Raw genomic sequence first — 19,776 nt, 5'->3', positions numbered from 1 at the left:
AGGGTTCAGTGAGATATGTGCACCTATGCTTGATACAATCAAAGGAGGTGTCAAGACTAAGTTTCAATGAACAAAAGAGGCACAAAAAGGATTTGATCTCTTGAAGACAAAGGTGGCTACTCAACCTGTCCTTGCTCTTCCAAGCTTTGACAAGCTCTTCACCATAGAATGTGATGCAACAATATAATAGTTGGAGCAGTCCTAAGTCAAGACAACAGACCGGTAGCATTTTTCAGTGAAAAGCTCAATGAAGCCAAGAAAAGGTATTCTTCCTATGATTTGGAGTTATATGCACTTGTACAATCACTTAGGAAGTGGAGGCATTAGCTATTACCTAAGGAATTTGTGGTTTAACTAGTAACCAAGCTCTTAGTTTTCTCAACTCACAAGAAAAGTTGAATCATAGGCATATCAAATGGGTAGAGTATTTGTAGTCCTATAATTTTACCATTAAACATAAGAAAGGTCAATGCAATAAAGTTATTGATGCATTAAGTGGAAGGTTGATAATAGTTCAAGAAGTGTAGCTCAAGAGCATTGGAGTGGATAGTTTCAAAGGGTTATACCAAGATGATGAAGACATTGCTGCCATCTACAAGGTTTGTCAAGAGTTTAGAAATCATTTTCATGGTGAATATGCAAATTTTACCTTACAAGATGGTCTTCTGTTTAAAGGAGGACAACTTTGTGTACCTAGAGGGTCTATGAGAGAAAATTTGATGCAAGAGAAGCACAATGGTTGTTTAAGTGGACATTTTGGGTTGAATAAGATTTTGGAACTTGTCCAAAGATTCTACTATTGGCCAAAGATGCTAAGGGATATCAGAAAATATGTGGAGCAATGTGTGGTTTGTCAAAAGGCAAAGGGGACCTCTTCTAATGCTAGACTCTATCAACCTTTACCTATCCCAAACCGGCCATGGGTGTAATACCCTAAAAATGGTCATCTAAACCATGAGCCCCTAATATCAATTCCATCACCAAGGTTCTAACCAAAGGCAATTAAATTAATCTTGAGCACACAATTAATTCTTTAATCATCAAATGCCACATGGCAAAATTAATCAACCAGTATTAATTAAATATTATTTAATTAATTGATCTGTCCAAGTAAATCATTTTCAAACAATTATCCTATTTATTTTATTGAATATCCTAGCATATTTAATTAAATAAATCAATTTGTCATTAAATCATCAAAAAGAGGAATTAATTTGAAAAATAAATAAAAATTGTCATTAATCTTCAAAAAAGGAAACAAATCAAGAAAGAGGAATTGGAAATTATGAGCACAAATCTTCAAAAAAAGGCAACAAATAAAAAAAGGAATTAATTGACCAAAAAAAAAAGAATTAAAAATTGAGAAAATAAATCAATAGGAGATAATCTTGGAAAACAAATTAAAAATTGATAAATAATTTCAAAGAAAGCAATTAAAACAATTAAATATTAAAATTGAATGAAATAGAGAATAAATCAGTTTTTTCTGATTTTATCTTAATTTTTAGTTCAATTTCCTTTAAAATTGAGAAAAGCATCTAATCACATCAATTCACCTAGATTGTGCTTCCTCTTGGAAAATCTTGACCACTCATCATCAGTTGATCTCATCCTTTGGTTTCTTTCTGAATTTTCTATAAATTCGGGCTCTCATCTCTCATTCAAAGATCTTGGAGAATATATTGTTATTATGTTGTTTTTGCTCTAGGTTCATTGAGAATTTGCATTGAGATATTGCATATTAGTTATTTCATATTGCTTAAATCATTTAGCTTAAATATTCATATATTGCTTAAATCATGTTAGATTAATCTTGCAAATCTAGCTTAAATCTTGCATCCATTAGCTCATATTCATGCTCATATAGATTTAAAAATCCTTCGTTTAGGTGTTGTCTAGTCACTGGATAGCTTAGCAATCTGAGAGAAATATAAACTCGCATCTACTAGAAGGAAATAGGTCACTTTGTAATGGTTTATTATTTATTGATTATTGATTTACAAACCATGCATCTAATGACTTAATTGAAGTGTTGTGTATTCTAGATACAGATACAGGTCCACTTTTCACACCATATTTTTGGCACCCACCATGGGGCTCGAACCCATGACTACAAGATTTCTAATGTTTCTTGAACAAATTTAATGTTTGGTTTTTATAACTAATAAACATGTGTTAAATTTGCAAATAAAAATCTTTCTTTTTGCTTGTTCTTCTGTGACAGTAAAAAATGGTCTCTGTTTGGAAGGTATAACTTTTTATTGAGTCATTGGGTCTCAACCCATTTTTGATATGTTGTTGAAAACAAAGCTATCTAAAGTTTCACTGAAGCAATTTTCCTAAGAATTTCTGGTTTGAAAGTTAGGAATGACAGAGTGCAATAGTATCATTTTACTTATTCTTCTGTGATAGTCAAAAATGGTCTTTGTTTAGAGGGCATAACTTTGTATTGAACAGTTGGATCTAAACAAAATTTTAATATGTTCTGTAAAACCAATTTTTCCACATTTCTACTAAAGAGATTGTCCTAATTAGCTTTGGTTGAAAAGTTATAAATGACAGAGTGTAGTACTATCAAAATTGTCATAACTAGGATAGTCATAAAAAATGGAAATTCTTGTTAGATTAGTTTAATTTACAGTTTGCATGCTAGAATTTTCTTTTGATGATTTTTTTTAATGTTATTTTGGCAACTAATCTTGGGCTTCTAATGTTTGGAGGTCTGCTTGACAAAGAATTCAATCATTAAACATACGCTTGCCAAATATTATAAACTTGAACTACTGATATCTTTGTTTTGCAGGTTGCCTCCGGAGATACAAACAAACATTTTGTCTTCTTAATCTTTTTAGGAACACTTCAATTTATATAAGGGAAAGAACTTTGTTTTACTTGTTTTTGGGAGAAATCTAGAGTAGGAGAGTATGCTCTTGTCCATTTGGACGATCAAAAATCTAGACCTTGAGGTTTTTTCTATTAGAGTTTGAGATTTGTTGATACCTTTATAGGGCCTGCCTCCTGAGAAGCCCCTAAGGCTCGGTGAGAGGGAATGACCCAAGTGAGTCTGGCCAAAGCCAGGAATCCAACTCACTATAATAAAATGCTTCTGGGGTGAAAGTCCCAGGAGATGAAATAATCGGTGGCACTGCTTCATTTATGAGGAGTGTCTAATGTTGAGCATCTTGTAGGGCCTCGCGGTCTAAATCATGCTTGCGTGACTAAATGGTTTCAACATCCTACTGGGTTAGTATCTAAATCACGCTTGCATGACAGTCAGATGGTCCTTCCGAATGGAACCCTTACTAAAAACTATAAGATAGAGGCTACCCGATTCACCTCCAAAAGGGGGATAATATTTGTGCAAGAGAGATAGTAACTCTCCCAAGACACTTGCCATATCGTGCCCCCATTAGTGTTTGGAGTCAGCTAATACGGTGTTGAGAATCCATTGCATGAGACTCAGTGGTTGTATTTTGATTAGCTACTGGGTGTGTACCTAAGTCAGCAAGCAAAGATTTTATTCTCTAAGCCAACTTCTGTAGGGTTAGCGTGTTGTGATTGAATTATTATATATCTTGCATTTTTTCTGTGTTTTCATCCCTGAAACTGAAACTGAAATACTAAAACTAGAGAAAACAAATCAACAACTCAGTGATAAATTGTCCATGTCCAAAACTGGTCTCTGTCAAATATCAAAAACTTAGTCCTTATCAAAAACTGGTCTTTTTCAGTCATTGAAACTTTGTTTGTTAGAATCTCATCTCTGTCCAATCCCCTGTCGTACGAATTCCTAATTTTATCAGTCCCAAACAGTCAAACTTGCCTAAACTAGTCTACAACGAACATAAAATTGGTTATCATCCTCTTGAGCATAAACAGTCTTGATAGTGTACCCTTTTCATTGTGTTGCACGATTTTGTCGATCATCTCTCAGCTAGTTCAAACAACATCTTATCAAACCTAAGTTAACTTAGATAACGTCTTACACAGGATAGACCATTCCTGAAACTAGACCAGATCTTAGTTACTTCTCTCAAATCACTATGTTAAACGAACAACTAGCTCCAATTTGATCTTGACTTCTCCAACACATCTGGCTCTCGGTCCCATCAGTTGTAAATGCTTGTTCAAAATAGAAGCTCTTCTAAAAATTCTGAAAAAACTAAGAAGCCCATGGCTACCTTAGCTCAACAAATTCAAGATCTCAAGAGAGAAATATTTGACATTCAATCTCAACAAAAAGATTCAATGACCCCTCTTGAGATAAAAAATCATGATATTAAGAACACTAGACTTCAAGAAATGCTAAAACAATTACATAAGATGGAACAAAAAATAATTGACAATCAAAAGACAAATCTCAAACAAGCTCACAAGACACCTTCACCAAGATATAAAGACATTTCCTCCAAATATCCTCTAGATAGACAGTTTACACATTTGGGGAAATCTATTGAGTCTGCTTTAGAAGAGCTTCTTAAGAACAATCTTATCATATTACCTAAAAAGACCACATGGGGATGTGAAATTTTGAGTAAATATTATGCATTTCATAGGCATAATGAACATAAGACTTCAAAATGCATGGAATTAAAACATAAGATTCAAGATCTCATTGATAACAGTGTCATTGAAATTGAAGATCCTAATGACTCACCTAAAGAAAAAGAAAGAACTACTTCTAAGCATGATCAAAATCATGAATCTATGTCTAGAAAGGTTCTATATGTGGCCTCATCCCTTCCATGATGCCTTCATCTCCTTCAAACAATGAAACTTCTCATGTTTACCTTCAAGGGATATCTCCTATGGAAATCCAAGTTAATGCTACAAGTTCCTCTAAAGATTTAAAAATCCCAGATACTATGCCATCATGCACTCCAATTCCAAACGTACCCACTCCAGAGAGTCCCACTCAAAATGCTTCCCCATCATGCCAAAATATGGAGACCTTCCGAGAATCCCCTACGCCTATGCAAAATCCTATCCCTTCCTTAGAAGTGGTTCCATGCCAGGAGTATAATTTGAAGAATGAAGAAACATGTCCAATCATAAATCAAGATCAAGACACCAAAACTCCTCAATCCCATCTAATGATTGAAAAAGATCCTATTTCACTAGAATCCCATGATGATCCCATTATACCTTTCCATTTCTTCCAAGATGATCCCCTTCCATCTCAAGAGAAAAGCATCCTTCCTAAGGAAGATTATGATGCCTCTTCCACCTTTCCAAATGATCCTATTCAAAATGAAGAGTCAAACACTTTTCCAATGGTCTTCTTCCATGTCAAGATCAAAGTATCCCTTCATCTCCTTGTCATAATCCTCTATGTTCACCTCAAGGATCTGTCATGCCTACAAAGCCCTCTCATGATCCTACAAGTCAAAATATTTATAAACGCGAAGGGGTAGACCTTCACAAGCAAGAACCCCTCCATGTTAAAGAAATTGTTAAGGGTCATGGCCGAAGTGACATTCCTCAAGATGGTGGTATCCCTACTAAACCAAAATACAAGTACACACCTTCCCCTTCGTCTCTTCCATCCATTTTAGGACCCTATATCCCTCCATCCCTTATGCAGAATCAACAAAGGTGTACATCTTCACATACCTTCCATCCACCTAAAAGGACACAAAGGTTCACTAAGCAAAATAAAGAAAAATCAAAAACTATATGGGTTCCTAAGGCACTTGTAGAAGCAATGTGTTCCAAGAAACTATAAAAGCATGAAAAATCAAAAACCATGTGGATCCCTAAGCGTCTCCTTGAAGCACAATAGTCTAAAGAAAAATCCAAATCAACAACCAAGATTGTTGTTCCTCCATCCTTCCAAATCTATTTCTCTATCACCTCTTTCATTCATTTTGGATCCTTATGTCCCAAAATCCCTGATTGTTCCTCCATCCAAATCTCAAAATATGAGATCCACTTTTTCTCCATCAATCCACCATCCCTCAAGATGTGTGCCAATGGTGATCCCGCAAACGTTTCCATTCACTCATGCACCAACCTTTCAATATCTGATCTATTATCCAACACCTCTTTTTCATCCTTCCATTCCCCTTATCCAATCCTTTGCATAATACTTTACCCTAGTTTCATCGCAAAATCCAAAAACTAAGGGAATCAACATTGGAAATGTTGGACATGTACACTTAGTTGAGTCCTTCTTAGAAAGACATCTTTATGTTGGACCAATGAACTACCTACACAAAACTATATGACCCTATGAACAACATGCACCTTAAATGATATATATCTAAGGGTTGGGTTATTTTTGGTTTTTCTTTTTGCATTACATAGCATTTTATTCGAAGCATTGCATCACATATAGTTTATTTTTTAAATGCATTGCATTCACAAAATTTTTGCATTTGCATATAGCAGCATTAATAAAACAAGGCAACTGGACAAGTTTCTCATTTATTTACATTTAAGAGAAACAAGGGTCATCTCATTTCTTAGATATTCAAACATGAAGTCCTTGAGGTCATAAGGTCATTCATTTTCAACATTACCCTATGACGACGCTTTACTTATGGTTGGGTAGTGATTTCACTATTTGAGACTTGCTAACCCAAAATCTATCAATTGCTATCTCTCAAACACATTAATAAAATCTCTAATTCATTCTAGACACCTAGTTGATCATATGACTAGTGAAAAATCTAACATTCTACTTCAACGCCGTTGTAATTGTCACACCCATATAGGTTTCATTACTTAGAAGTCAAGGCAAGAAAAAAGGGAAAAAAGTGCTATGCCAAATATTCATCTCAAGACAAAAAAGAAATGATATATAATTGAAATATCATGCATACAAGTGTGACAAAAAACTTGAATATGGGAACATATGAGTAACTTCATCATGGCTATGGACGCCTACTGGCAATGGAGCAATATTCGAGAAATTACAGTCTATAACCTCGTCGGAGCTCTAAAAGCTTGTTGACAGCGAGGCTCTATTCGAGATGCTTTTGAAGTTAGGATAATCCACATAGCTAGTCATATAGGATGCTAAGGATCTTTAGTGAATACAAGAGCAAGAATTAACTCATTTTCACTTACATGGGCAAAAGAAGATCAAAGTTTCAAGAACGAATGGGGACATTTTCTGTGTCTCCATTTGTAAATCCTAGTCACTATGTGTGTTAATTTGGATGTTCCAAGGGACCTTAAGGATCGATTGACCTCTTATCTATGAAATGTTTTGTACCTCCAATTCAGTTGATGTATTACAAAGTGCTAAACAAACACAGCCATCCTTGTTCAAATAGGAAATGCATCTTCATCATGCATATTGCATTAACATAGGTCATATCAAAAATTCATTGTCTCCACATGCATTCTGCAGATCATCATGTCATATAGGTCTACATACTACGGACATAATTGAGAAAATCCTTTAAAAAAAATCATTAAATGTCCTGAACAAACTCCTAAAAATCATAAAATGTCCTGAACAAAATCCTAAAAGTAAAAAATCTCACTAAATAAATAAAAAAATAGAAAATCTTTGCCAAGCAGGTGAAAACCTAGCAAACAGGCACCTCTTGTACTCAAGCACTTCATCTATCAACACAACATTAGCATTTCCACTTTCATTAATCTTTGCTTTCACTTATACATATATTTTAGTCACTTTCGTGACATCCTGGTTCTTTTAGAAGCCTCATAGCTTGAAACCGATCACTGTCCTAGTCTTAGGGTAATCGACTGAGCAATTTACATGTCCTAAGCAGTATCACCCAAGTCATCTTTCAGTTAGTGATACCCAGTCATTCACTCTGAGTCAGTCACCTATCTCCTAACTACTAAAGAGTTTTATCACTGAATACACAAACAAAACAAGACTACTGAAAACAATCACTAAATTATTTGAGATATGCATGAAATTTTTCTTTGTATGTTGTCTTTTACATTGGTTTTCAATTATTATTCCCTCTGAGTAACTCGAGGAAGTCTATCTTGACTAAGAGGAGCAAGGATTCAGGGGCATAATAATTTGCTTTGTTTTTTGCTTGTAGGAATGATTCCGATGATCTAGAAAAATCTAATCAACTGGGTGTTTGTGATAAGTGCCTTCACATCAAAGTGAAATCACCACACATACCTCGACTCTGCTTATTTGTATGCTACAGGGAGGTTGGAGTCATTTCTTTGTCTGTTTGAGGGAATTTCTTTAATGTGCAATCCGGATGCATGTGTAATCTGTCCAAGGATATGAACAAACAAAGGGTCATTGCGGACAAGATAATTCATATTGCATATGCAAAGAAATGAACTCTATTCTGCTTGTTGTGTTTGTAAAATGCTCAGTGATGAAAATTAAGCATTCCAAATCTAGTGACTAGGTTTAGGTTCCATTCATTCTAAATTTTATGCATTTCGAGTGATTTCGGCATGATAACAATGATCTCTTTATCTTTTAAATGAGAGTCTGAGATATTCGTCATTTCTTAGCTAAGTGGTCTCTTTTTCATCATCATTTCTTTGATCGAGTACTTGTGTATTGAGATGTTAGCTGCATACATGAGCATCTTTTATAGATCCATACATTTCATTTTATACTTATTTGCATTCATATTATTGCATGAAGAAAAATAAACATTTGCATTACTAGTTACTCATTCTCCTCATTTATTTGCATAAAAATAAACAAAAATAACATCGATATTCCATTTGCATTCATTCATCTATACTCAAAATATATGCATACATATAAAACATATAGAACAACATCTCATAATCAATCAACACAAGTATGATGAAATCAAATCAAGAGTTTGTAAATCAGCTGTCTTGAGTCCATTTTCGGGAGCGAAATTGAAATTTGACGTCAATTCTCTAATCGAAATTTCACGGCGTTGACCACTTAGTGTTTTCATCAACTGCTCATTCTCTTCTTCAATTTGCGCTCAATTTATCGTTAATCAACGCTAAATCTCAATTTAATTCTCACATTAACTCTGATTTTAATCTTCAACATTAATCTTTGTGCTCAAATAACTTATCATCGCTACAAAAAAAAATTGCCTACAATCATTGCTCAACCCTCGCTATCTTTCAATTTTGCTCCTGAGGGGGCATACTCATGACCTCGAAGTCGAGAATTTCTTTCAAAAATCTTCGTTGCAAGTCGAGCAGGTAATATTTTCTAAACATCAAACAAGACCTCATCACTAGGGGCATCTCAACTTCATCGCTTTATATCAAGTTGAGATTTCTCGACCATTTGAATCGAATTAATCGCTAGGGGCAGATCAGTTTTATCGCTTCATATCAAGCTGACATTGTCTTCGTCTGAATCGGTCTTTTAACGTTAATCAGTTTCATCACTTTTCATCAAGTTGATTATTAGTTTAAACTCAATCAAGGGTTTAAAGAGTATCTTTGATCACACACTCAATCTAAGCAAGTGTTCAGTTTCATCCCATTGAATCAAGCTGGATAGTTTATCTTCGCTCATTGTGTCTTGATCCATCAAGTTCAAGATCGATTTTATCTTCGCTCAATGTGTCTAGTTCAATCAACTTCTATATCAGTAAGATCCGCTTCTTGATCAATCAAGTTCAAGTTTGGTATCTTTTCTCTTCATTGGTCCTAGTTCAATCAAGTTTGGGATTGGTTTCGCTTTAATCAACTCTATTCAATTTCATTGCTTCAAAATAAGCTGAATACCTCGCTCTTCATCTAGTTCGTGATCAATCAAGTTCAGAATTGGTATCTCCTAGACATCAAATTTTCTTTGAATCAACGCGTTGCTCGCATATTAATTCAAAGAGGGGCAAATGTAATACCCTAAAAATGGTCATCTAAACCATGAGCCCCTAATCTCGATTCCATCACCAAGGTCCTAACCAAAGGCAATTAAATTAATCTTGAGCACACAATTAATTCTTTAATCATCAAATGTCACATGGCAAAATTAATCAACCAATATTAATTAAATATTTATTTAATTAATTTATCTTTCCAAGTAAATCATTTTTAAACAATTATCCTATTTATTTTATTGAATATCCTAGCATATTTAATTAAATAAATCAATTTGCCATTAAATCATCAAAAAGAGGAATTAATTTGAAAAATAAATAAAAATTGTCATAAATCTTCAAAAAAGGAAACAAATCAAGAAAGAGAAATTGAAAATTATGAGCACAAATCTTCAAAAAAGGAATTAATTGACCAAAAGAATTAAAAATTTGAGAAAAGAAATCAATTGGAGATAATCTTGAAAAACAAATTAAAAATTGATAAATAATCTCAAAGAAAGCAATTAAAACAATTAAATATTAAAATTGAATGAAATAGAGAATAAATCAAGTTTTTTCTGATTTTATCTTAATTTTAGTTCAATTTCCTTTAAAACTGAGAAAAGCATCCAATCACATCAATTCACCTAGATTGTGCTTCCTCTTGGAAAATCTTGACCGCTCATCATCATTTGATCTCAACCTTTGGTTTCTTTCTGAATTTTCTATAAATTCGGGCTCTCATCTCTCATTCAAAGATCCTGGAGAATATATTGTTATTATGGTGTTTTTGCTCTAGGTTCATTGAGAATTTGCATTGAGATATTGCATATTAGTTATTTCATATTACCTAAATCATTTAGCTTAAATATTCATATATTGCTTAAATCATGTTAGATTAATGTTGCAAATTTAGCTTAAATCTTGCATCCATTTAGCTCATATTCATGCTCATATAGATTTAAAAATCCTTCGTTTAGGTGTTGTCTAGTCACTAGATAGCTTAGCAATCTGAGAGAAATCTAAACTCGCATCTACTAGAAGGCAAGAGGTCATTTTGTAATGGTTTATTATTTATTGATTATTGATTTACTAGCCATGCATCTAATGACTTAATTGAAGTGTTGTGTATTCCAGATACAGATACAGGTCCACTTTTCACACACACAATGGGAATGTGTAAGTATGGACTTTGTTGTTGGTTTACCCAAGACCAAATAAGGATTTGATAGTATCTATGTTGTGGTAGATAGATTTAGCAAAATGGCCCATTTCATTCCATGTAAGATGACTCATGATGCTAGTCATATTGCTCATTTGTTTTTCAAGGAATTCATTAGGATTCATGGCTTACCCATCAATATAGTATCCATTAGAGATGCAAAATTCATTGATTATTTTTGGAAAACTTTATGGAAGAGACTGGGTACTAACTTATCTTTCAGCTCAGCCTACCTTCTCCAAATGGATTGCCAAATAGAGGTGGTAAATAAGACACTTGGAAACCTTCTCAAGTGTTTGCAAAAGGAGTATGGACAAGCTTTGGATTAGATCATCCATCAAGCTGAATTTGCCTACAATGAAAGTGTGAATAGATCAACCGATAAGAGTCATTTTGAAGTAGTTTATGGCCTTCATCCAAGAGGTGTGTTGTTGGCATTATGTGAACCAGTATGAGGACATATTGACATTGTATGTTGTCATTGATGTCAATATGTTGAAGAGGTGTGAACCGGCATATGTGAGAACCGGTATAACACTGTGAATCGACATTTGTGTCAAAGTGAAGTGGTGTGCTTGTTCATGATGAACCAACATATAGTTATGGGAACTAGCACATGGAAGTATTGTATGACTACTGGTTGGTAGTCTCAACTTTAGGGTTTCCGGTTGATGTGCTTCAAGCCTGTGTGGCTCAACCGATGATATTGTGTGATGAGTAAGCATTGTAAAGAAGAACAGATCATGTTGCCACGTAAGCCTATGTGCATGAAGGATCTTGCATGAGGGAGATTGTTCCTATCTACCTCGGGAATGTGCAAAGTCTGTAAAATGGTGATAACATGTGATGGGTTATCAGCCGCCATAAAATCGATGGAAATGGACGATGGAGAATGTCTTGAGTTTGGATCAAGATCTGGTGCATTTAATGCAGCATGCTCAACGATCAGGATTGAACCATTTAAATTCCTTAACCTAACAGGTTTAGGGTTTAGGTTTTATGCTACCGACCTATCTGTTTTCCTATAAGGTCGATGTTGTGTCTCTTTCTGAGGTTGTTGAAAAAAGTTGTGTGTGTATCCAAGAGAAGGGATACGTGATTCTTGCGAGACCAAAAAGGAGACAAGTGATACCTGCAGAGTGTAAGTGCAGAAGGTGAAGAGGAGCTTAAATGGATCTGTATTGGCATTGAGTGTTGTTACCAGATCATTGTAATATCTGTTGATCTCTAACCACCTCAACAGCTGGAAAATCCCTTAACAGGGTAGCCTTAACCGGCTTGCTGAAAATCCTTTAACAGGGTAATTCAAAGCTATTGAGTTCAGAATCCTTTAGCTATTGAGCTCTTGAAATCCTCTAACAAGGTAACCTTTAACAGGGTTTAACCCTTAACTGGGTATTTAGCCATCCCTTAACTGGGTGATCCCTAACAGGATCGGTTCCTAGCAGAACCTATTGTAATGTCTCTAACCGGACAAGGCTTCTAATAGAGCAGACTTCTAAAGAGTTCAAAAACAGATTGTGGGTATTCATCCCCACTGTGGATTTTCCCAGTTGGGTTTCCACGTGAAAAATATGTGTGTCATGTGTGATGCTTTGCTATTGTCTATCAAGCATATGATGGTTCTGCCTGTCAATAAAACATGTTGAACTAATTGTTATTGTGGTCTGATGATAGATTACCTATTTATGCATAAGGGTGAAATGGTAGTGTAGTCTCGAGTTGAGTGAAAAGCTAAGTGAGTAATCGGTTTATGCTTGACTCAGACATTCTTAGCTTTTTTGGTTGCACTCTGTTTCAAACCGGTATCACTGTCTGCCAGTCATTTGAAGTGTTTGTTGTCAAACTAGTTTTGGACTGTATTTTTGCCTGTACTGATTCACCCCCCCCCCTCTCAGTACCAGTTTGGTACTATTCGCTCATTATTGAGTTATCATGTGTTGGAGCTTAGAGATATTGGGAAGATGGAACAAAAGAGTGGACATTTTGTTGGCATGGCTCAGTCGATGAAAGAGATTCATGAGCAGGTTAGACAGGCTTTACTAGACAACTCTCAAAGAATCAAGGACAAAGTGGATGAAAAGAGGAGAGATGTTCAATTTTCTGTTGGTGACCTAGTCATGGTTCATTTGAGAAAAGAAAGGCTTAAGAAAGGTGTCCCTAGAAAGCTTCAAATGAGGAGGATTGGACCATGTAAGGTCTTAGCTAAGTATGGGCAAAATGCCTACAAACTAGATCTACCCGAGGACATGGCTTTATCTCCTATTTTTAATGTTGCAGACTTGGCGCAGTACAAAGGCACACTTCTAGAGGAATGCAGTAGAGTATTAGAGGTCTCTCAATCACTTTCAGACCTACCTTTACCACCTACATCTATACTATATGCCGAGAAGGTATTGGATTCAAGAATCCTCAAGAAGACTAGGCATACCACCTATATGGAACATTTGGTCAAGTGGCAACATCTTCCAGAATCTGAGGCCACTTGGGTACCTAAAGTATACTTTCCTAAGCTTGGAATTTCCCTCTCTTTGTTGCCTAAAGGAGTCACTTGACTTCTTTCTCATTGGGGGAGTATGGTGCAGGAGCACCTAGTTTTACCTAGTTTTATTGATGCATTTTCCAAATTTTGGAGTGATTGATCATGTTTGGGATCAATGAGTGAATAATGGACTATTGATAGGTCCACAAGTGCGTTTTGGAGTTATTTTAAGGGTGGTTGTCACCAAAGTTTGCTTGTTTCCTCAGTTTTGACCAATGTGCCCTTGTAAGCCAAAAAATGGCATTATTTTGCATTATAGTGTAAAACTCTTTGTAAGGCCTAATTAGGAATTCGGTCATGTTAGTCTGATGTTCTAATTAATATGAAAAATAGGTTTTAAGGACCTGAAACCTTTAACATAGGAGCATAAAGTAGTTCATCAAAAAGCATCCAGACCTACTTGAAACAACTTACAAAACGACTGGCAAAAAGGCCAGTAAACCGAACAGACAACAAAAGAAAGGAACAGTAGAGTGGAAAAACTAGAGAAAAGACAAAAAGATAAACAACAACCATAAAGACTTAAGAAGATCCATCTCCTTATTGACCAGCTGGTCATAGTTTACCGCAACAGCTTTGAGTTCTTCTATATCGTTGTTTGGCTTCTTCTCCTTCTTTTTGCCTATGGTCCTTGTTCTAGGTCCTTGCACTTCTCCCATACCTTCAATGTCAGGTTCCAGCTCTAGGGAATCCTTCTCGTCCTCTAGTTTGCTGATGAGGATTTTGGTATTGTCGGCTGAGGCTTTCATAATGCTATAGCTTTGTTCAGCAATACTTTTGAGGCATTTTTCAATTTTGTTGAATTTGCTATCAGTATCCACCATTCTTTGGTCCATAACATTATCATTAGTTTTTATCTCTGTCAAGTCCTTCTCAATTTGCTCAAACCTAGGGTTGAAGTAATCTCTCATCTCTTCGGCTCTAGCAATAGTTTTAGTCAAATCCTCAACATATTCCGCCATAGATTTGCCTCCACCAATACTGATTATCTCCACAATTTGGACCCTATGGCTCAGCTTCTTATTATCCTCTACAACTTTCTTGTAACTGTTAATTAACCAATCGATGGTGTCCACAAAACCTTTCAATCCCTCAGTGGGAGGATTTGAAGGGGGAGTTTTCTCACCAGGATTGTCTTGTTCATTTTTGGGGATGTCACCACTAGTGATCTTATCAACTTTTCCATCAACCCTCTGATCAAAACCTTCCCCTATGGTCTCCTCCTCCAATTTCTAGTCGACTTCAAGATCCTTTCTCTGCACTTGTTCCTCCAGCTCCATAACATTATCTTCCTGCCTCTTTTGTTTGTTCCTTGTCTACATAGAAGTTTTAGTTTTCTTTTTCTGAGGAGACTGGGGTTCATCCTTCTCGGAATCCTCAGAGACCTCCGAGGAGGAGGAGGAGCGGATCTGGAAAACCTTTTCTTTAGATTTTTTCTTACCCTTCGAGGAGGAGGGCCTGGTACTCACTTGTTTTCTTTTCTTACTAGTTTTAGCTTCAGAGTCATCCAGACTCTCCTCTGACTCACTCATCGAATCACTTTCAGACTCCTCACCCATTGAAAAACCAAAATCCAACCCTTCCTCCTCAGACTCAGAGATAGAAGGCCAAGGACAGACAATTTGGTTGGCTTTTAGGTGGTCATAAATTAACACCATAAGACCTTGATGCATGGTTGTATCACCCTTAGGGTTCTCTCTATGGGCCTTAATGGTAGCATTCATTGAACACAACAGGAAATAAGGAATATTAAATTTTTCATCATACCTGAAATGGTTAAGCAATACAAAATGATAGCCATACACTTTTGTGAATCTGCCATCCAAGGTAACATAACTCATAATAGCAAACAAGACCTCCCTCCATGGCTTAACAAATGCCCTAGGTGGGTAGTAGGTATTACTTAGCTTTACCAGGCACTTTTTCTCCTTTGTCATTTCAAGGTATCGCTCAATAGCCTCCTTGCTCAATTTTTTGTCTTTGCAATAATTGCTTCCTTCTCTACGAAGACCCATGACCTGAGCGATGAGGTCTTCATCAATGGAGATTGTTTGATCTCCCATCTTCAGGGTGCCCTTCCTCCAGTTTTTGCAAAAAAAGTTAGTGATTGTGGTGTCCCTCCCATGGAGCCTCTCCATAAACTTTGTAAACCCGCCCTTCTACAAAATGTTAGTATGATGTTAGGAAACCATCCTAGGGGGTTTATAGTGAATAGAAATGCATAAGTTGAAAAAATGCAAAATGGAGCAAAAGTTGTCATTGTTGCTTGACAAATTTTTGCAACTTTTTAAAATTGATCAAATCAATGGTTAGGAAACCGATGGGAGGTTGGTTATGAGCAAGGAGGAATATAAAATGCTTTTTCAATGATTGTAAATGGTTTGGAAGTTTCATGATCAGATTTGGAATAAAAATTGAAAGCCATTTCAAGGTTTTTGTTTAAGATTTGTCAATTTGGCTATAGCAGTCTATACCAAATGATTTGATCTTGGTACTATCCTTTCATGGTGGTTTAATATAGGTTGTTGTGTTTCTCAGGAAGTGATTTTATTCTTTCTCAGTGTAGGTTTAGTGTTTGATTACAAATTGTCTTCTTTTGCACTACTCTCGGTCTGAGCAAGGATCTAAGACCCTAGGAATGGTTCCAACTTGAAATCCCATTGTGTTTATCCAATGACCTTTGGGATTAAAGTCAAGGAGCCTCTTTATAGTGTATATATTCTTTTTAATGTCCTGGAGGTTGCTTGGAAGCCATCTGCCATAGCCCAACTAAGGATATGACTGTCATTTTTGTTATTGCTTGCAGGGAAGATAAAATGTGGATGTGCCAAGTGGTTGGAATGAAATTAAGAATCCTAATGGAGTCTCAATAGAATTAGGGAGGTATGAAAGGGTGTAGAAACCAATAAACCCTATTGGAGAAGACTATAAACTCTCAAACCTTCAAAAAGTGCCATTTTTGGGGTCCGTACCTATACGGACGTACCAGATAGCCTACCCTACTGAATCTAAAAGTTATTCCAAAGGGGTATCCGGATCACTAAATCTTTTGGGAGGTATTTTGGAATTTTTCTGGGCAATTGGACAAAAACCGTGAAGGTAGGGCTAATAGGGGCTCTAGGGCTACTAGGCATAAACAATAGGAATAAGAGAAAGCGATGGGAAAATGGAGAGAAACCAATAAAAGAACGATATGAATGGATTTGAAACACCTTCTATACACCCTCTGAGACCCCTGCAAGTGTATATTGGAGATTTGACAACTTGAAGGTTGGATTTACTCTAGTGAATCCCAGCTATGCTTGTGAGTAATAGGAGTAAACAAGTTGATAGGGAGCACTCCAAAGGAGTTCAGTAGTTTGACTTGAAATTGGACAAGAGTAGGGTGTGAAAAAGGATGGAGTCCCACTAAAACATCTTTTACCTACCTATTAATCAAGGTGCAACTCTTTTGTGAGATCCTCCCCATCATAGAATTTAGTTATAACTTTGCCTCTATCCTTTTCCTTTTGAAGTTTGTATTAGTTTTTTTGTCATCCTTCTGTTATCTTTATCTCTATATTTTCACCCCCTTACTACTGTCCCTTATTATTTTTTATTCCCTTGAATGAAGACACTTTCTTGTTATCCAATTCCACATAATAGGTTTACGCACACACCTCATCAATGTCTTGAAACTTAGCCATGAGAACTAGAGTCTTGAGATGTTCAAAAAATATACTTCTACACATTAACATCTTTTTCTCCATGACATCCTTTCACAATTGAATTTCCCTTTTCTATAATTTACTTGTATACCCCTATATATTTTGTCCTTAATCTTTATAAAAGTAGTTCCATTGAATTACATAAATAAAATTGGTGCTTCATGAATTTCTTAAAGTAATCCCTTTTTACAGTTAGAGGTAAACTTTTGCATTCAACCAGATAGAGTTTAGATCTCATACCATTAAGAGTGTGAGTTTGAGCTTAGTAAATGAAATGTGTTGATGAAGAGTTATGATTATGAGTGATGAAATAATTCTTTACCTATGATATCTATTGGTAAAATTTCTTACAACTTGTCTCCCCATCATAAGACTATATTTGCATATTTTCTTTAGCTTTGAAGAAACTCTAAGGATATGTCTCTCTTTGCATTGGTTCAATCCTATTTGGGATCACTTTATTTTTTATGATCTCATTCATTACGAGCTTTGCTACCAATTCTTGCATAAAGTTGTCAAGATGATCTATCTTACTTATATTGCTAGTTATTTTCATCTTATATTACTCTAAATTCTTAAAATGGATTTCATCCTTCCCCACTTCTTTATCTTTAATTGTTTTAGCTCTTGTCTACTCCTTTGTTCCAATCTCTACTTTGCATGGAATCAAATCAATAGACTACCAATCAATCTATTAGTTGGTATACCACTCCTACAACCTCAAGTAGATCACATAAACAATATTTTCTAATAACACTTGATCTACAAACCCCTATATTGAGAACCCTAAAGAAACATCAACATGTAGATTGATAAGACAAAAATTTGAAGAATTGGAAATTAGTCATATTTGTCATCCAGGTAATAAAGTAGCTAACTACTTTAGAAATTGGGGGGTCCCAAACAAAGAGGTAGCCAATTGGTAGGTTAATGGTTTCTTATCTACATAAATTACAAGACCAATTAATGATGGTAGGTAAATCATGACTATTAAATCCCTAAGAAGGAAAGATTTGCTTAATGATAATTGTTAATTTCATGACTATTTTCCCCTCATGAAGGATTGGGATTATCCTTCACGTAATTTAATATACTATCACTATAAATGACGATGAGTAATTTGAAAAGCCTCTACATTCTATTAGTCTCTTCATATAGATCATTATGTTTCTCTTATTAATTAATATTAAGATTACATTTTTGTGGGATAGGGAAGAAGGTGATAAGTCTATATCAATCACGAGTAGAGACAAAAGTCAAATGGAGCCCTTCAAATTTAGTACATCTTGATAAAATAAGAGGTCTAATTTATTTTTATCAAAATATGGCCAAATTTTTCAAGAACAAGAGGTCTAGGGAAGAGGCCATGATGACCTTTTTGAAACCTAGTGAGGAGATAGTCAAGATACATCCTGGCTACACCAAGAGTTCCCCCAAGATATCATAGTACATAAATAGGTTGACCCTTAAACTGTCTCTTATGCAAAAAAATATTGGAGGCCAGATATAGCTGCACAAGGATTATTATGCTAAGTTACTTTTAGAGAGAGGGTGTTGTTCCAAGGTCAACAAATGAAACCAAGATCAAATGATGAACTAAAGACGATTTATTTCACGATGATAGCTAAGGTGAAGAAATGGAAATACTACAACAACATACTAATTACTTTGAAAAAGGATCTTGTAGGGATAAAATAAAACCTCAATAAGTTGATTGAAGTTAGCAAGTGTTGTTGGCAACAATAATGAAGGAAAACTGAGAGGGGGGGTGAATCAGTTTTCACTGGATTATACCAGTTAAGAACAATCTCATATTTCAATCAATTGTAGCAAGAATAAAGATAAACACAATAACAAAAACACACATAACACCAATATTTTGACGTGGAAAACCAAGTTAAGGGAAAAACCACGATGGGAACCTACCCACAATAAGATGATACTCTGCAGTAGTATGTGTAAATATCACAATGGGGAATGCACATGCATTCAGACAAACTGCCTAGAGCTCACTGCTCAAGATATAATGACCTAGAAGGCTCCAACCCTCAGGGAAGGTTCACTACCTTACAATAATGATCAAACTACAATCCGGATTACATGAATTGCAAAGATAGCATCTGCTAATGCCTGATGACAATTTCGATTAAGCTTATTTGTTTGCCCTGCACCAATCTCCGCTCAATACACCATACCAAAAGATAGATTCACTTATGCACACATACACCACACTTTGATAATACAAACACCACATCAACACCCAAATTACATGACTCTAACACCTATTTATACAATTCATCAACCTTGACTACAAGGTCGGCCAAACCCTCAAACCTTAATTACAAAATTACATCACATGATACATAAATATACCACCAGACCAACATAATGCCATAGATGACATAGCATGGACCTAAATCAAATCTCCAAACATGCATCACCACCAAAAATATCGCCAAGATCAACCGCAACATGTTACACCATCAGAAATACTGCATAACACGAAGAATATCACTAGATCAACAAAATCGCTAATACCGCACACCA

This window comes from Cryptomeria japonica, chromosome 11 (genome assembly GCF_030272615.1).
Source record: "Cryptomeria japonica chromosome 11, Sugi_1.0, whole genome shotgun sequence".
Classification (NCBI taxonomy): Eukaryota; Viridiplantae; Streptophyta; class Pinopsida; order Cupressales; family Cupressaceae; genus Cryptomeria; species Cryptomeria japonica.
Note: the sequence above shows the minus strand (reverse complement) of the source record.